Source organism: Phalacrocorax aristotelis, chromosome 11 (assembly GCF_949628215.1).
Source record: "Phalacrocorax aristotelis chromosome 11, bGulAri2.1, whole genome shotgun sequence".
NCBI classification, from domain to species: domain Eukaryota; kingdom Metazoa; phylum Chordata; class Aves; order Suliformes; family Phalacrocoracidae; genus Phalacrocorax; species Phalacrocorax aristotelis.
In genome coordinates, this window is record NC_134286.1 from 21,251,137 (window position 1) to 21,265,240 (window position 14,104).

The 14,104-nt window shown below is 45.0% G+C and overlaps 1 protein-coding gene across 4 annotated transcripts in view; it reads right to left on the bottom strand.

The window, feature by feature from the left end:
• The window catches only part of AMOT (angiomotin), a 63,772-nt gene that overhangs the window by 41,837 nt on the left and 7,831 nt on the right, over positions 1–14,104 (bottom strand). Inside the window, exons 1-2 of one of the 4 annotated variants that reach the window (XM_075106233.1) lie at positions 9,770–9,910; positions 9,076–9,372 (exon numbers count right to left, since the gene is read on the bottom strand). The exons of 1 other annotated variant lie outside the window; for it this stretch is intronic. The gene's annotated coding sequence lies outside the window, so the exon portion shown is untranslated. Of the gene's footprint in view, positions 1–9,075; positions 9,911–14,104 lie in introns of those variants that run through there. 2 more of the 4 variants (XM_075106232.1, XM_075106236.1) reach the window with 2 other exon arrangements.

The window sequence follows — 14,104 nt, forward strand, 5'->3', positions numbered from 1 at the left end:
ACATAAAAAGAGAAGAATAAATAGAGCCTGGTATAAATAGGAATGCTTCATGGCTTTTAAGCATTTTGATAAGACTGCTATGGATTTTCAAGTTCCTCCATAAAATTTCAAAAGTCAGAGGGCAGGAGGATTTATTCTGAATATACTGGTCTACTAGCAAAAACCACTCCAGGTATATACATCCAGCTGTTTTTACTGGGAATATTTCTACATGGATACATCACACCGTTCAGTCACTTACACTGTTACGCAGCACTACCAAGCACTACTCACACATCCGCAGACAACCCTTCAGTGGCATGTGCTGCAATTTCTGCGTATTTAATGAAACGCTAATTCCAGCCCAGGTGATGGGAGCTCCGCTACTAACTTCATAAAGGCTAAGACGTCACCTTTTAGATGTCTTCTCCATAAAACCAGATCAAGCTTACAGAGTCACACCAGGTCTCATTTCAGAGAACTGCCTCTCAGCACATACCGAGCAAGATTCATCTGCTTCAAACTTCACAGATTTCCAGTAATTATCCTTGTAGAACTGGGGAATTGTTGTAAACCCAAGCCACAATTTTAATTCAACATCAAGTTTTGTCTTTTAAGAATGCTCCACTTCTTGCTGCTGCTAGCACTCAGGCAGCGCCCTGCTTCTGTCGTCAGCAGCCCCTGTCCCACAACTATCCCAAGTATGCCTCAGCACCATTTTCATTGCATTGTGTGGTTTCTCCATTCCTTCACTGATTTAGTCCAGGCCTCTCCTCGGGGCTCTCAGATAATGAAAACCATGTGAGAGTAAAATGTAATCTTCAAACACGCAAACCAGTTTCATGTGCATTATCAGAAGGGAGCAAAACGTTGACAGTGCATCATTTGTCCCTACCGATAGGATCAGGCTGTTTTAATTGCTGGTAAGATAAAAAAAAGATTAGAATCACCATCTACATTAAAAATAAAGTTAAAATTCAAACCTAAAAGCTCCAGTCCTGAAAACAATGGAAATACACTCCCCAAGCAGATACAGCCGTTTTGTGCTCCCTTAAGGTAGTTTCTCCTCATCTGTCAGCTGTGACATCCTGAAAATTTGTATCGCAAGTTGACACAAATAAAAACCACAGGTGGAGGAGGGTGTAGAGAAGAAAACAATCACCATGGCCTAACTCTGGCATGGAATTTTCTGGCTTTTTCTAGCATTACCACAATTTAAACTATTTTAAGCCCCCATATGGAGGAGCTCTTCTTATTTCACAAAGCAGTTTTACAGAATTTAACGGGACTAGTCACAGAATACGAAAGCAAGCAGGCATGGGCCCTCCTTTTTCCAAAGGGCTGCTTTTTAATTTTTTTTTTTTTCATATAAAAAGAAACAGCTAAAGTACAGTTAACTTATCAGTTGTCAGTCAGCCTACCAGAGGTAGCAATGCTCATTCTGAGATGCTGTGGCTCAAGGAAGGGAACAAACCTAATGCAGTACTGGGACAACACAATATCACGAAGCAAGCCCATTTTGGGATCACAATGGGTAGCATGGCTTAAAAAGATGGATACACTTTTTTTTTTTTTTAAGTAAAACCCAACAGAAGATCCAGACCACCAATTTTTTAGAAAGCAAGGATGTTATAAAAGTGGTTTTGGTGTTGTTCTTTTATCATAACCACCTGGGTTTTTCATGTGCACCTTGTAAAACCCTTTAATTACCTGTAAGATGATTAATTAAGCCTCACCACCACACTGGGAGGAAGATATTACTACAGTCATTTTAGTGCAGCATCGACTGGTAAGTCCTGCCCCATGTGTATGCTTTTGTTGCCACAACTATGTCACCCAGGGAATTGATTTCTTTCAATGTAACTACTCCAGCAACCACTCTAAAGCAGATGCAGTTACACTAGGAAATAATTGTTTTTAGGTATATTACTTAAGAAACCTTGTGTAAACCATACGAGCAAAATTTCTTCCTTGCTAATACAAACTTCATCACTACTAGAAAGATTTTCTATAACTGGAACAGGAAATAATTTAAGCATAGATCCTGCCTAAATGGTTTTGATGAAGGATTTGGCATCCCAGAACTTGTGCAAGCAGAAGGCAGGGGAACTTTCTGAGTATTTTCTACGGCTGGAGGAGATACCTCTGCAAGGTATCCCTAGCAGCTGCAGAAACAAAAAGTTAGAACTACACAATATTCCCCTAATGAAGGAAATCTGTACATTCATGTTTTGATGGTGCAGTGTTAGCAGCTAATAACACACCGTGATCTTACGGCCCTTAAGCACTGAGATGCCCTCAAATGAGCTTCACTGTATGCGCAGAAACCACAGGTAACACACTGTTCCTTAAGCACAAATCCAAAATAGTTAACCTTGCCCCAGCTCTCACTCAGGGCTGTAGTGAAGGCCAGTGGTGCCTGCAGCAGGCAATGCATCGAGCTCTCCCCTGCCTGAGGAACAGGGAAAGGATGTGAGTGCCAGGGCCTCACTCGGGCTGGGAAACCTGCTGTCCTGTGTCTCGCAAAGCATCGCAGAGCTGAAGTGCTCCCTCAGAACCATCCACTTCCCACAAGCACCATCTTGGGCCCTGATCTCCATCTCAGCCTTTTGAGATTGCTCCATGGCAACATCCCTTCAAAACGCCACCTGAGCAGTTTGGGACGGGGCCAGCGGCCTCCCATACCAATCTTCCCTTGCTGTCCCTACTTCCCCAGTCAGAAATGCACTGGTCTTTCGCCAGGTGGTAAATCCACTCTTCCCTCCATGGCTGCGAAGATTTTTCTTATTACTTTTTCGTTTTTTAAACAACACCCGAGTGCTCCACAAACAATCTCACTCGGCCACAGCTAAAGCTAGGTGGTTTTTTTTTTATGTTACTTTGCTCTCTTCAGTTCCCTGCTTCTACCCAAAGGAAGGGTGGAATAGAAGACGTAATTGCTCTCAGTCTCTTCAACCTGTATCGTTCTGCAGTAAAAAGTGTTTCAAATTTGGTTTTACCTAATACAGAGATCAGCATAAAGTTGTGATGATTGCAGTAAACTACAGATGCCCAATTCCCTGCGCACCTCCGCAGGCTATCTTACACTGTTTTTACATGCTGTGTCTCTCCAGCAATACGGAGGAGGTTTCAGCTTTGTTTCTTTTCAAAAAGACAATGGGAAAACTAGGAAGATAAGTTTTCCCACCCTGTTTTTCCCAAGCCCTACAACAAGACAGGCTAGCCCTAGTATGAAGCAATAAAATGTGTTTCAGCTGGACACAGAACCACCCAAATTAGAACAGCAGGAAAAGTCCACCAAGCCCTGAGTGAACAAAGCCACTGAAATGTGGAATTACTTTCCTTGAGGGTTACAGTACATAATTCTAAGAGATTCAGTAATTCTTTTAAAAAACAATTTGTGTAGAGACACAAAGCATTTTAAAGCAAACAAACTTTACAGTGATACAAATCTTAGACAAGGTCTTACAAATGCTAATTAATTCATTAAACAAAACTTAAATTGGCTTAATTCATAGATGTTCATATAAGAGAACTGCTCAACAACATTGTGGTCTACAATTAGACACTGTAAATGCTTTGCTAATACAAATAATCACGAGGCCTTTAAAAACCGATGAACTTTAAACAAAGTCTTGGTTCTATACCCTAACCGATACTGACCAACCTTCTATAGTCCAACAGTGGTTATCAAGGAAAATGACCAAAGACCGCTCCAAACTCCCAAAGGTTTTCAGATATTTAGTATTTAAAGAAATAAAAGCCTATTTTAAGCTTAGACACAACCAAACTAGACAACAGCCATTCTGAGAGAGGATGAGAAAGTAAAAAAGCAACAAGTATGAATGGCAGTATTTATCTCTGAACCCCTTCTGCAGGACCGAGAATGCAGACTGCGTGCCAGTAAAATATGAGGCGGTTTAGCTATGAGAAACAGGGGAGAGCCCTCGCTCTTCCAGTGCCAGCCCAGCAATACAGGGGCTGCTCACAACAAAGCATGACACATCAAACAACCATCATGAAGGATGACCACAACTCATGATCCCCCGGCACTGCAGCAGACTCCAACACATGTTCTTCCTTCACTTAAGCTAAGCACCTCACATAACCACTACTCTACTAGGACACGATTTTACGGCTTGGAGAACTCTGTTTCCACAGGCCTTTTTATTTTGCTCTCAGGTTTTTGTTTTGTTCACAACTTTCTCTTTTCCATTCCTATTTATTCACCTATTCATTCCTCATTCACCAATCCCCTGCTTACACTGAATGTCTGGTTTGGCCTGAATGGCCATTTATATACGGTTAAGATTCAAATATATTCTTACTTTAAAAATTACACCCAAGTGTCTAGGTAAACACAAATTTCATCAGCCCTGAAAAACTCCTTTCACTTACAGGCATAGTAGGCAAGTAAGACAAATATTATATTGCATATTTAAAAGTGAATTGCTCCTAGGAGCTCCTTTACATTATTATTCCCCAAAGTTTTTGAGATTTTTTTTCTCTGTCTTGAAGATTACATTTCAAGGCTACTCTGGAGAGCCAAGTAATGCGCAAGATTTGGATATTTGCTGACTTTAGTGTTCTCCATACAGTACCGTATTTTCATATGGATACAGTTTTAGCATCAGATCTGGTCAGAGCATGAACCAAAGACTTTTGTAAAAGGCGAAGGTATGGCTGTAGCATGGAGGCTGCAGTGTGCAATTCTTCCTGTGGCTGGCACTGCATTCCAGAGCTGTTTGGGAATACACTCTCTCCTGTATAAAAGGGTTTAACAACTGAGAAGCTCCTGGAGCCAAACTGGACTCATAGGGCAGCTATGTGCCTGTTCTCTCCTAAAGACAATGATTTAAAACCTACAACATGATGATGCCATATATGGGGCACATACAGAGAGAAGATTGGGCACAAGAGGTAGATGAAAGTCTAATCTAGAAAGTACTCATCAGAAAGTGAGACAAGCAAAGGATTCCTGAAAGCAGAAAATGAGCTTACAGAAATTGGTTGTGGCCCAGATTCAACACAATGGACTAAATAATTTTGACAAATGCTCTAGTGCTTCCTGAAACTTTATAACCCCAGCAACAGGCAATTTGGAACACTTCTATGAAGAACCAAGAGATGCAAGTCCTCTCTTGTATTTCAGTGGATAGAAGAGGAGAAAGAGAGCCTTCAACCTTACTGCCAATCACCAAGAATGGCTGTTCTCACACTATTATAAACATTTGGTCTCCATGGAAGGGGGATACCTAGCAGCAAACATTGGCAGCCAAGGACATTCCACTCCCACTATATCGTCCACAATAACAAGGAGGAAAAAAAGAAAATCCATAAGGCTGTTCCGATTAGGAAACCTGTGAAAGGACTTCTTCAAAAGTAAATGTCTGAAAATACCTTGAAATATGGGAATATGCAAGAACAGTTAAATGGGAGAAAACAGGCATCTTTTGTTATTCTGAAAGCATTTACACTTCACCCCAAAGTGGGAACATCTAATAACCCAAGAACAAGGTATTCGTTTTCTTTTTAATTCAGAACAGAACCTAACACACACCATATTCTGCACTGAATGGAGAATCTCGTAATTTACAGGTGTTTGGAGCCAGGTTTTAGTTTAACACAAACTCTTGACATCTAAGAACTCTCTTATACTGGGCTTTGTCTTTCCGTTGGGTTACAGTTCTACAGCTCTTTAAAAGCTGTCAGTAAGAATGAAGCAAGAACTGCAAAACAGAGTTCTGCCCCAAGAGAGATATGAACAGATAAATTCATTCACTGCCAAAAGTATTTATACGTTAACATACACTCGGATTGTTGATAATTCAAGACCTCTCTCTATATATACATTAATACAGCAACAACCTAAACTTACATCAGATTTTGCTCCATGTTAAGAAAATAAAGCCTTTAACGAGCTGAAATTTTACTTCAGCTGTTCATACACTGTAGTGACAATGAGCCCTAGCCATGGACCGAAACATCACTGTGCTGGGTGCTATACAGAGTTAAATGGTGCAAGTTGTTCCATCAGGAGAACAACCACCACCACCTCAAAAAAAAAAAAAAAAAATCATATTACACTCAACTGGAGACAAAAGGAAGGAACAGAAGAGGGAGAAGCGTTTATGTTTTGAGAACTTGGGGGTTGCAAATTCTCAATTTCACTGTCATGGTTAGGAAAATGTGGCAGGAAAGCAATGCAACTTTATTTCTAAATAAACAAAAAGATTGGTCAGTCTGCTGATGAAAAACAGGATAAAGAGAACAAGAGAACTATTAAATTATCTACACTTCTGGGACTCTTGCTATTCTTTTGCAAAGTGAATGGCTTATGCTAATCAGGATGCATCTGAAATACATCATTCAAGCCTTCTTGTACAAATATAGTTCTTATTTATCCAGAAAGATCCCCACCAGCTGGCAATGTTTGCATACAATGTTAAACCCAACTTCAAGAGCCCATGCATTATGAGTCATTTTACATTTAAAAACATCAGTTCTCCTAGCTGTTGTTGAAGATGGCGTATCCCGTGAGAAGAATTTTAGTGGAATTCAACAATAATACACTATCTTCCTGTCCTGCTTTCTCCAGCACAAAAAAGTTACAAGTTTTCTGTTGTTTGGTGATTTTTCTCCTAATGGTGCTTTGCCTACAGAGCATCTTTGGAGAAGGGACAAAAGGATTTGCACCAATCCCTTCTGTATGAATCAAATATTTATGCTATACCCTCTTCAAGCACTTTCATCTAGTAACCTATGGAATGTGATCTCCTGACCTTAACACTCAAGCACATCTAAATCAGCTGCCCTTTGAGCTGTATTACAGACTACAGAGAATTTTTATACATTTGTATTACAGGCATATGAAAACCTTGTGGCCCAGCTGTGGCATTCTGTGCTACAAAGCATACATTACTCCAAAGTCACTCAAGCATGCTTCAGGAAAGGGCAATGCTTCTACTTTCCCATGCTTATGGCACAATCTGATGTCATGTGTCACCATAAATACGTAGAACGATGAACCATGCTATCAGTATATTAACCAGCCATCACAATGTAAATACATGTCATGCAAACAACACCAAAATTACGAGGTGCCAGCACCACTGCAAGTCCCTGTCCCACTGCAGGGCCCATTCTGCCTACTCCGCATTGCCCAGCTTCCTTTCTGCCTCCAGTCTCCTCCCCAGGGCAGGTAGTGCTGTTTTGCAGTGCCTGCAAAACATCTCCAGAATCAGAGAGACAGGCTTGGGGGAAGGCCAGGCGCCCCCTTCCCCCCTCCTGGAAATCCTCCCCTTTCCTCAAGAAAGTGCTAAAGAAGAAACAAATAATTCTGTGTTGTGTTTGTGGCTCCTAGTAATGTTCTAAGGACAGGAGTTACGTTGCAAGTAAGTGTCCTGGAGAAAAAGAGAGGGAGACCAGGTGAACCTGCAACATCAACTATGGGACAAATTTTTCCAGGGTCAGCTCATAACTCTGCTCCCAGGAGGAGCAGTCACTGAGGCATCCCTGGTGAAAGTCTGACCCAAAGATTTAAGAGGGTCATGGGCTTGATGGTAGGGTTCCTCTTTTTATATCAGCCCTGAAAAACCAACATGATGCTGCCCATCACTTACGCAGGAGCAGCACAAGGGTGTAGGAAAAGCTCGAGGGGATGGTTCTTGTGTTCCCACCCTCACTTGGCTGAAAGGCTCGGTCCGCAGAAAAGGTCAAAGGTAGGAGGAAAAAAGTGAGACAGCAGCCAAAACCTATGCCATGTACTCTCCCTCAAGATGGATCCTGGTCAGTCACCTGCCCCAGTCCCCTCGCAAGGTGCCCCGCTGGCTGTTGCACCTCAGAAGAGACTGAGGCTCCCTCAGTTCTCTGAGGGTCCATCAGCTCAGAGCACGCTGACTTGCTGCCCCCCCCAAGGGAGGAAGAGGACACCTTTCCCATTCCTCCCCCCCGCCCCCGCAATCCCTGCAGGGAAGAGGCGGCAAGGGGGAAGGAAGAGGAACAGGGACCCCAACAGACCAATATTTAGCATTTCCTGTATCATCTACAGGAAAAACCCACGCAGTGGGGAAGAGCATGATGTCAAGGCTGGTTTCACCACATAAACAGCCAGATCCTCCTGCTGGGGGATGCTGCATGTTTCCACAGGGAGCAATATAATCCTCCCTGCAAAGAGGAGTCCTACTACCAGCCACATGAAATTCCACAGATCCTTCCCTTGTACAAAAGGCTGGTAGTGATGAAACTCTGGCCATGGGGAAGAAGGCATATGGGTGCAGAGCTGGGGGAGAAGGAAAACCAGAAATTCACAGTGGCATTATCACTTGTAAAACAACACACGTTCAGCACTTGGTCCCTAGAGAAAGGAGTATGCTACAAAATATGTTTCCCTGCACAGAGACTGGGCCTCCATCCAGTTATTATGTGCACATGTCCCTGCTGCGTTTTCAGTCTTACTTTAAAAAAAAAATCTCAAAACAAAGAAAACATACCCTCACGTTCACTTTGTACAGTGCCAAGCATGTTCCTAGCCATGTTCAATCATCTGTTAAGGCGTGTTAATTACAGGTTCGACATTTTTACACCTTGTGACACAGTAGTAAAGGACTTAATATAAAACAAATTCCAGCATGAAACAAGAAATCTCAACTGATTGTGGAAGCCCTGTTTGCACATGTGCATACGTAAATGCACATACATGCTTCTCTGTGAAGCATGACGAGCAAAGACAATCTTGACACGTGGATTATAAGCACAATGACTGCAATTATTTTCTCAAAAGAGCACCACAAGAAACGCGGCCACTTGCAAACACAGCCTGGCTCAAACCCACTTGAGTGACTTCCGCAGAATTTTACTTTATCCAATTACACACAAGTACATTGCTATTGATTTTGGCTATTTACTGCCGGTGGTGAAATGGGTGCATGAGTGTGTTGGGGGTTTTTTTTGGCAAGAATTTTGCAAGATGAAGAGTAATCTACAGGAGTGAGAAGTGATGGGCAAAAGCTGACAGAGAAGAGAGCCAGTCTAACTCCCAGGTTTAGCCTGCAAGAATGAATGCCAAGTCCCTTGCGCCATGAGCACGGCTCTTACCTACAATCTGCTGAAGACAAAAGGGTTTTCTTCTTTTCAGAAACTGGACACTTGTAGCTCGTTGGGTCAGTCACACAAAGCTTCCCTGCTGCCAAAGGTATTTTTTTTCCCCTCGGGTTTTTGTTGTTGTTGTTTGGTTTTTTACCCCAGAGAGTAAAGGGCAGAACAGTGGATTCAGCAGGGGCAAAGGCTGGAATTCGAGACTCAACGGGCGAACTGCAGACCTCTCTCTAAAAGATGTTGCATTTCAAGGCGCTTTCACTTGCAAATCCTTCTTCATCCTCAGTGTCAATAAAACTGGAGGGGAAGGGGGGAGTAAACTTTTTTTAACCGCAGAAATAAACCGGACTCCACAGAAAGGGGAACGTGATACCAACCGGATTTGTGGCTCCACTTTTTCTTTTATTAAAAATAAATATATTTTAAGACAGGCAATGAAGATAGATGGGTAAAAATCCGGTACGGTCAGACAGGGACCTGCCCGCAGTCCTTGGAAGGAGGATAGCGGTATCTCAAGAACGGCAGAATAAAGAAAAGGACGGGAAAGCCCGCGTCCCGGCGGAGGTGGCGCGGCGCAGGCTCCGCTGTCAGTGGCAGCGCCCGCGGCCCCGGCAGGGAAGGGCTGCCCGCAGCATCGCGGCCGGCCGAGGCGAGGCTGGGCTGCTCCGCTCCGCGCCTGCTTCCCCGCGGTTACCTGTGCGCGGCGGGGCGAGGCGAGCCCGGAGGAGCCGCGGGGCCGGGGCGGCGGGGTCCCCCCGGTACGGGCTCACAGACGGCGGCACGGCACGGCCGGGCAGCTCCGCTCCCTCCTCCGCCTCCTTCCGCCTGGCTCTGCGGCGCGGACGCCCCGCGGGTCGGGTCGGGTCGGGTCGGGACGGGCCGGGCGGAGGGGCCGGGCCGGGCAGGAAGCGCCCCACCGCCCCCGCCCGGAGACAGCCCGCCCCCCGCCGCCGGCCCCGCCTCCGCCCCGCCCCGCTCCCGCCGCCGCCGCCGCCGCGGGGGTGTCCCCGCCGCTATTGTGTGCGGGGCGGCGGCGGTGGGGACGCCGGTCCCGTCCCGGGAGAGCAGCGCTAGCGGCGGCCTCCGCCGCTCCCAGCTCCGTGCCCTCGGGAAGGGGTTCCGGGCGGCTCAGGCCTGGCCTAAACGGGGAGCGCATCCCGCTGCGGGCTGCGCCCGGGAGCTCCGGCCGTGCTAACCCGGTGTTACCAGGCGTTGGGAGCGTTTGGGCCCCGCTCAGCCCCATTGCGGCCCCCGAGGGGCTGCGAGGGCTTCATGTGAGTTGGGCTTCGCAGGAGTTAGCCCCAAAGTCTCAAACCATTCTGCTCAGTCAGTGGAGTTACATGGGTTTATACCGATGTACGCCAGCCAAGGATCTGACTCACCCACTTCTTGCTGGCCAAATGCTGAAAATAATTGAAAGCGTGGCAAGGACTGATCATGACTAACCACATATAAGCAGGATGTTACAGTTCCCTGTATATCGCATTCTGCTTAAAACTAAAATATACATCATGTAGTCTTCCGAGGCTCAGTCCACCTGACCAGCAAACATCCACAGACCTCTACTGTTCTGCCACAGCTGGATCTAATGGTCAGTTTGGAAAGCGGAGATGGAAGACACTTCAGTGTTTCACCCAAATGCAATCACAATTTTGCTGTGTTTCATCATTTTTCTGCATGGCAAAAGACGGTAGCCACATTCAAAGATGGGTTTTGTTTGAAGGCTTTGACGCCTGGAATTTCAGCCAAAAAAAAGAGTTTGGCTTTCAACTTGTAACAAGCTTTAAAGAAAAACATGAACATATCACCTTTGTGCATGTCTGCCCGTTCAAAGAAGGCCAGTAAAAGGAGCCCAAAACGTTGATAAAAAGAAAGGCTTAGGCCAGTTTCCCTGTTTTGGAAGCTCTCACAGCACTCTGTGACGGCAATAATGCAGCCACCCCTGCAGTGGTACCAACCCCTGTATCAGGGAAGCAAAGCTCTTGTACTGAGACAGTGTAAGCAACTTTAACTTCTAGCCCCATGCCTGCGATGGGGCAGATCCCCAGTCTAAACAAGGCCGAGATAACAAACTGGTCCTTCAATAGGGACATGTCTGTGTACAAGCAGTGGTACCTTGCCTTTCTCAGACCACCTCCTCTGCCTTTTGCATACAATGCACTCGCATCCTCCCACTGTGAGGTCATTCCTCTCCCTGAACTCCGACTGACAGCTTCTGCTCATCTCCCGGCTCCCCTTTGCTAACGTGTGATTTCAAGAAAGAGCAGAACGAAAAATGAGAGAAGCTGTCACAGTGTGTCCACTGCTGACTTAATACACTAGGCCCAACCACGCAAACATTAAGCCTGTTAAGTAGCCCCAGTTTGGTAAGGTTTGGCCATAAGATGACACCAGTTTCCAGAAGTACTAAACGTGCAAGAAGTGGCCACATGTCAAATCCCTGCACTGTGAAGCCTGGCCTGTTGGAGGTCATTAGGGCTCTTCTGAGTGAGAAGAGACAACATGATTCAGCTGTTTACCTTTTAACTGCTCTAAGCAAACAAATCCTTTCCAACATTCCCAACTCTTAACACTGAAAAGAAAGAACTGGAAAAAAAATCAGAAAGTCAGATTTCAGACATCCCAAATGCAGCATATATAAACACCTATTTTTTCCTCTTGTAACTGACACGTTCATTGGAACATTTCAGGGGAATAAATGTACAAATGCATGTAAACAGTTCATTAACATCCCGTAACCTTACAGTTTGCAAACGCAAAAAAAGACAACGCAGAACGAGCTAATGAAGCACACATTTGCTAGACGCTGTGGGGTGGAGTTGTAAGGGAAATACATAGCCTCAGTGAGTTAGAGAGTTATAAACTATGCTTCAATCACACATCCCGTCTCCCTCCCACATGCTAAAAGAAAATAGTGGGGAGTAAAGAGAGAAGGTAGAGTCATGAGGAAAGTAAAAAGATTGCTTAATGCAGACACTGAAAAGCAGCTAGCCCTGCCCGAGGCATATTAACCTCAGCTCATCTGCCTCTGTTTATTCCACAGAGCACTAGCACTGCCCGTGTTTAACCCACACAATTGGAGATAACAGCTTTATCGGAACTGGAAAAGAACAAAGATGCATGAAATCCACATTCTCTTCCTTAAAACATTCTCCCCCTGCATCCTCCCTTCACCCAGCTCCCCACCCAGCCCAGTCCTCAGGAGCTCCAGCACACATCTGAACAGCTGCCAGTGGAGGAAGCGAGCAGTTTCCATACACACATCACGCCACAATGTGGGAATTCAGGAAACAACACAAGAAAGGGGTTCCTAATAACTGTTCCAGCGTACTCGGGCCAATTTATGCAATCATACAAAGGTCACGGTAGATGCGTTAAAAAGCACAAAAGATAAATGCCACAATGGCAACTAGTTCAAAGTAGGAAAATAAATCCTGGGCTTACGAAGCGTTTGGATGACTTGGAATTGCTCCACCTACAATTTTTTTAAGAGGTTGTCCTTCACATTCTTTAAAATTCCTCCATCTTAAAGTTCCTCCCTCCAGGAATCGCTGTAACTCTGCCGTCCTTTGTCCACAGCAGCTGGAGCTCAGGAAGCTGCTGATATTATCCCTCATGTGCAGAGAGAAATCGCCGCTCAGTCCTGCGTCCATTCAGCACGGCTGAGAGGGGTGTAAATTAATTTCTGTGGATCTCTGATCTCAGGCCAGTTTAACTGAGCTTTTCTTCTTGCACATAAAAATAAACTGTTAAGAGTGCTCAGAAATGCCATTTAGCTCTTGGGACCAGACAGTACATCCCCACGACCACCAAGGCAGGGGGTTCTTTGTCTAGTCCGTAAATATGCTGTTAGGTGAAATAATGGCCCTACAGTAAACAAATAGTAACACAAGCAATAGTAAAAAAGACTAAGAGGACGAGATAAGGCCAAGTTTAGGTGAGCAGTAGTGAGGAGTAGGTAATTCCGAGAAGGGAGATTGGTTTGTATTTCTTGCCAGAGGCCAAATAATCAGTTTGACAGATATATTCGTTGAAGGAAGTAAATGAGCAAATACATTAAGGGATACAAATCAAAACAAGATCAGAAGATTTCAAAACCATGTAAGAATCACAAGAAACGTGTGGAGAAGGCACTGAGGTACAGGAGTGGTAAGTGGTTTGTCCAAAGTCATGCTGGGAGCTCAGTCTAGACTCGCAGAGCCTCAGAAGCACAGGCCACAGGACCTGCCTTGCTGCCCGCACGTACGGTGAGCTTGGACGTACAGTGCTGCAGCTTTTGTTGCCATTTTACCACAGGGTTGGACAGCACCCAGGGCCTTCAGGGTGGTCACGGCCATTTTTAAGTTGTGTTTAGAGGATTTGATGTTGCTTCTATATCCAGCCCCAAGCCGTAACAAACCCCAAAAGGCTCCCTCAGGTCCTGCCATTGGGTACAGCTGGAGACCAGCTATGACTTCTGAAGAGAAACAAAATCAGTCTGATAGACCTGAGACCAAGGCATGAATTACATGTAAAACCAGTTATCATTCACCCACAGATGGTAACGACAGGTATTCACAGACCAACACCACCAGAAATTACTACCACGAAACTTGACATGTCAGAATCACTAGAAAAATTCTTTTCAAAACACAAGAGCAGGAATAGTTATGCATTATGTATGCCTCTGCCCTTCACTAAGTAACTGCTGTGTCTTTCTACACAAGTTTATTAGACTACATAGTAAAACTTTAATGACCACATAACTTCTGGGAGGGAAGTAATTGCTACAGAGCCTTCTGCATAGCCAACTTCGTGTCCTGTCTATGTTGTGATTTACACTGTAACAGGGCTCCTGCTCATCTAAGGTTTTGTATGCTCCTGCATGTGAAGGTTTTTACAAGTAGGTCAGTCTGGGTGGTACCTCTAATGGAGTGTAACTCAAGTGCAGCACAGTTCCTTGGGTGAAGAAAGGGCCTGCACAGGAAGGGGGAGAAAAGGAACAGCCTACCAGAGTGAAATGCAATACAGAGGTCAGCAGTGATGTGTC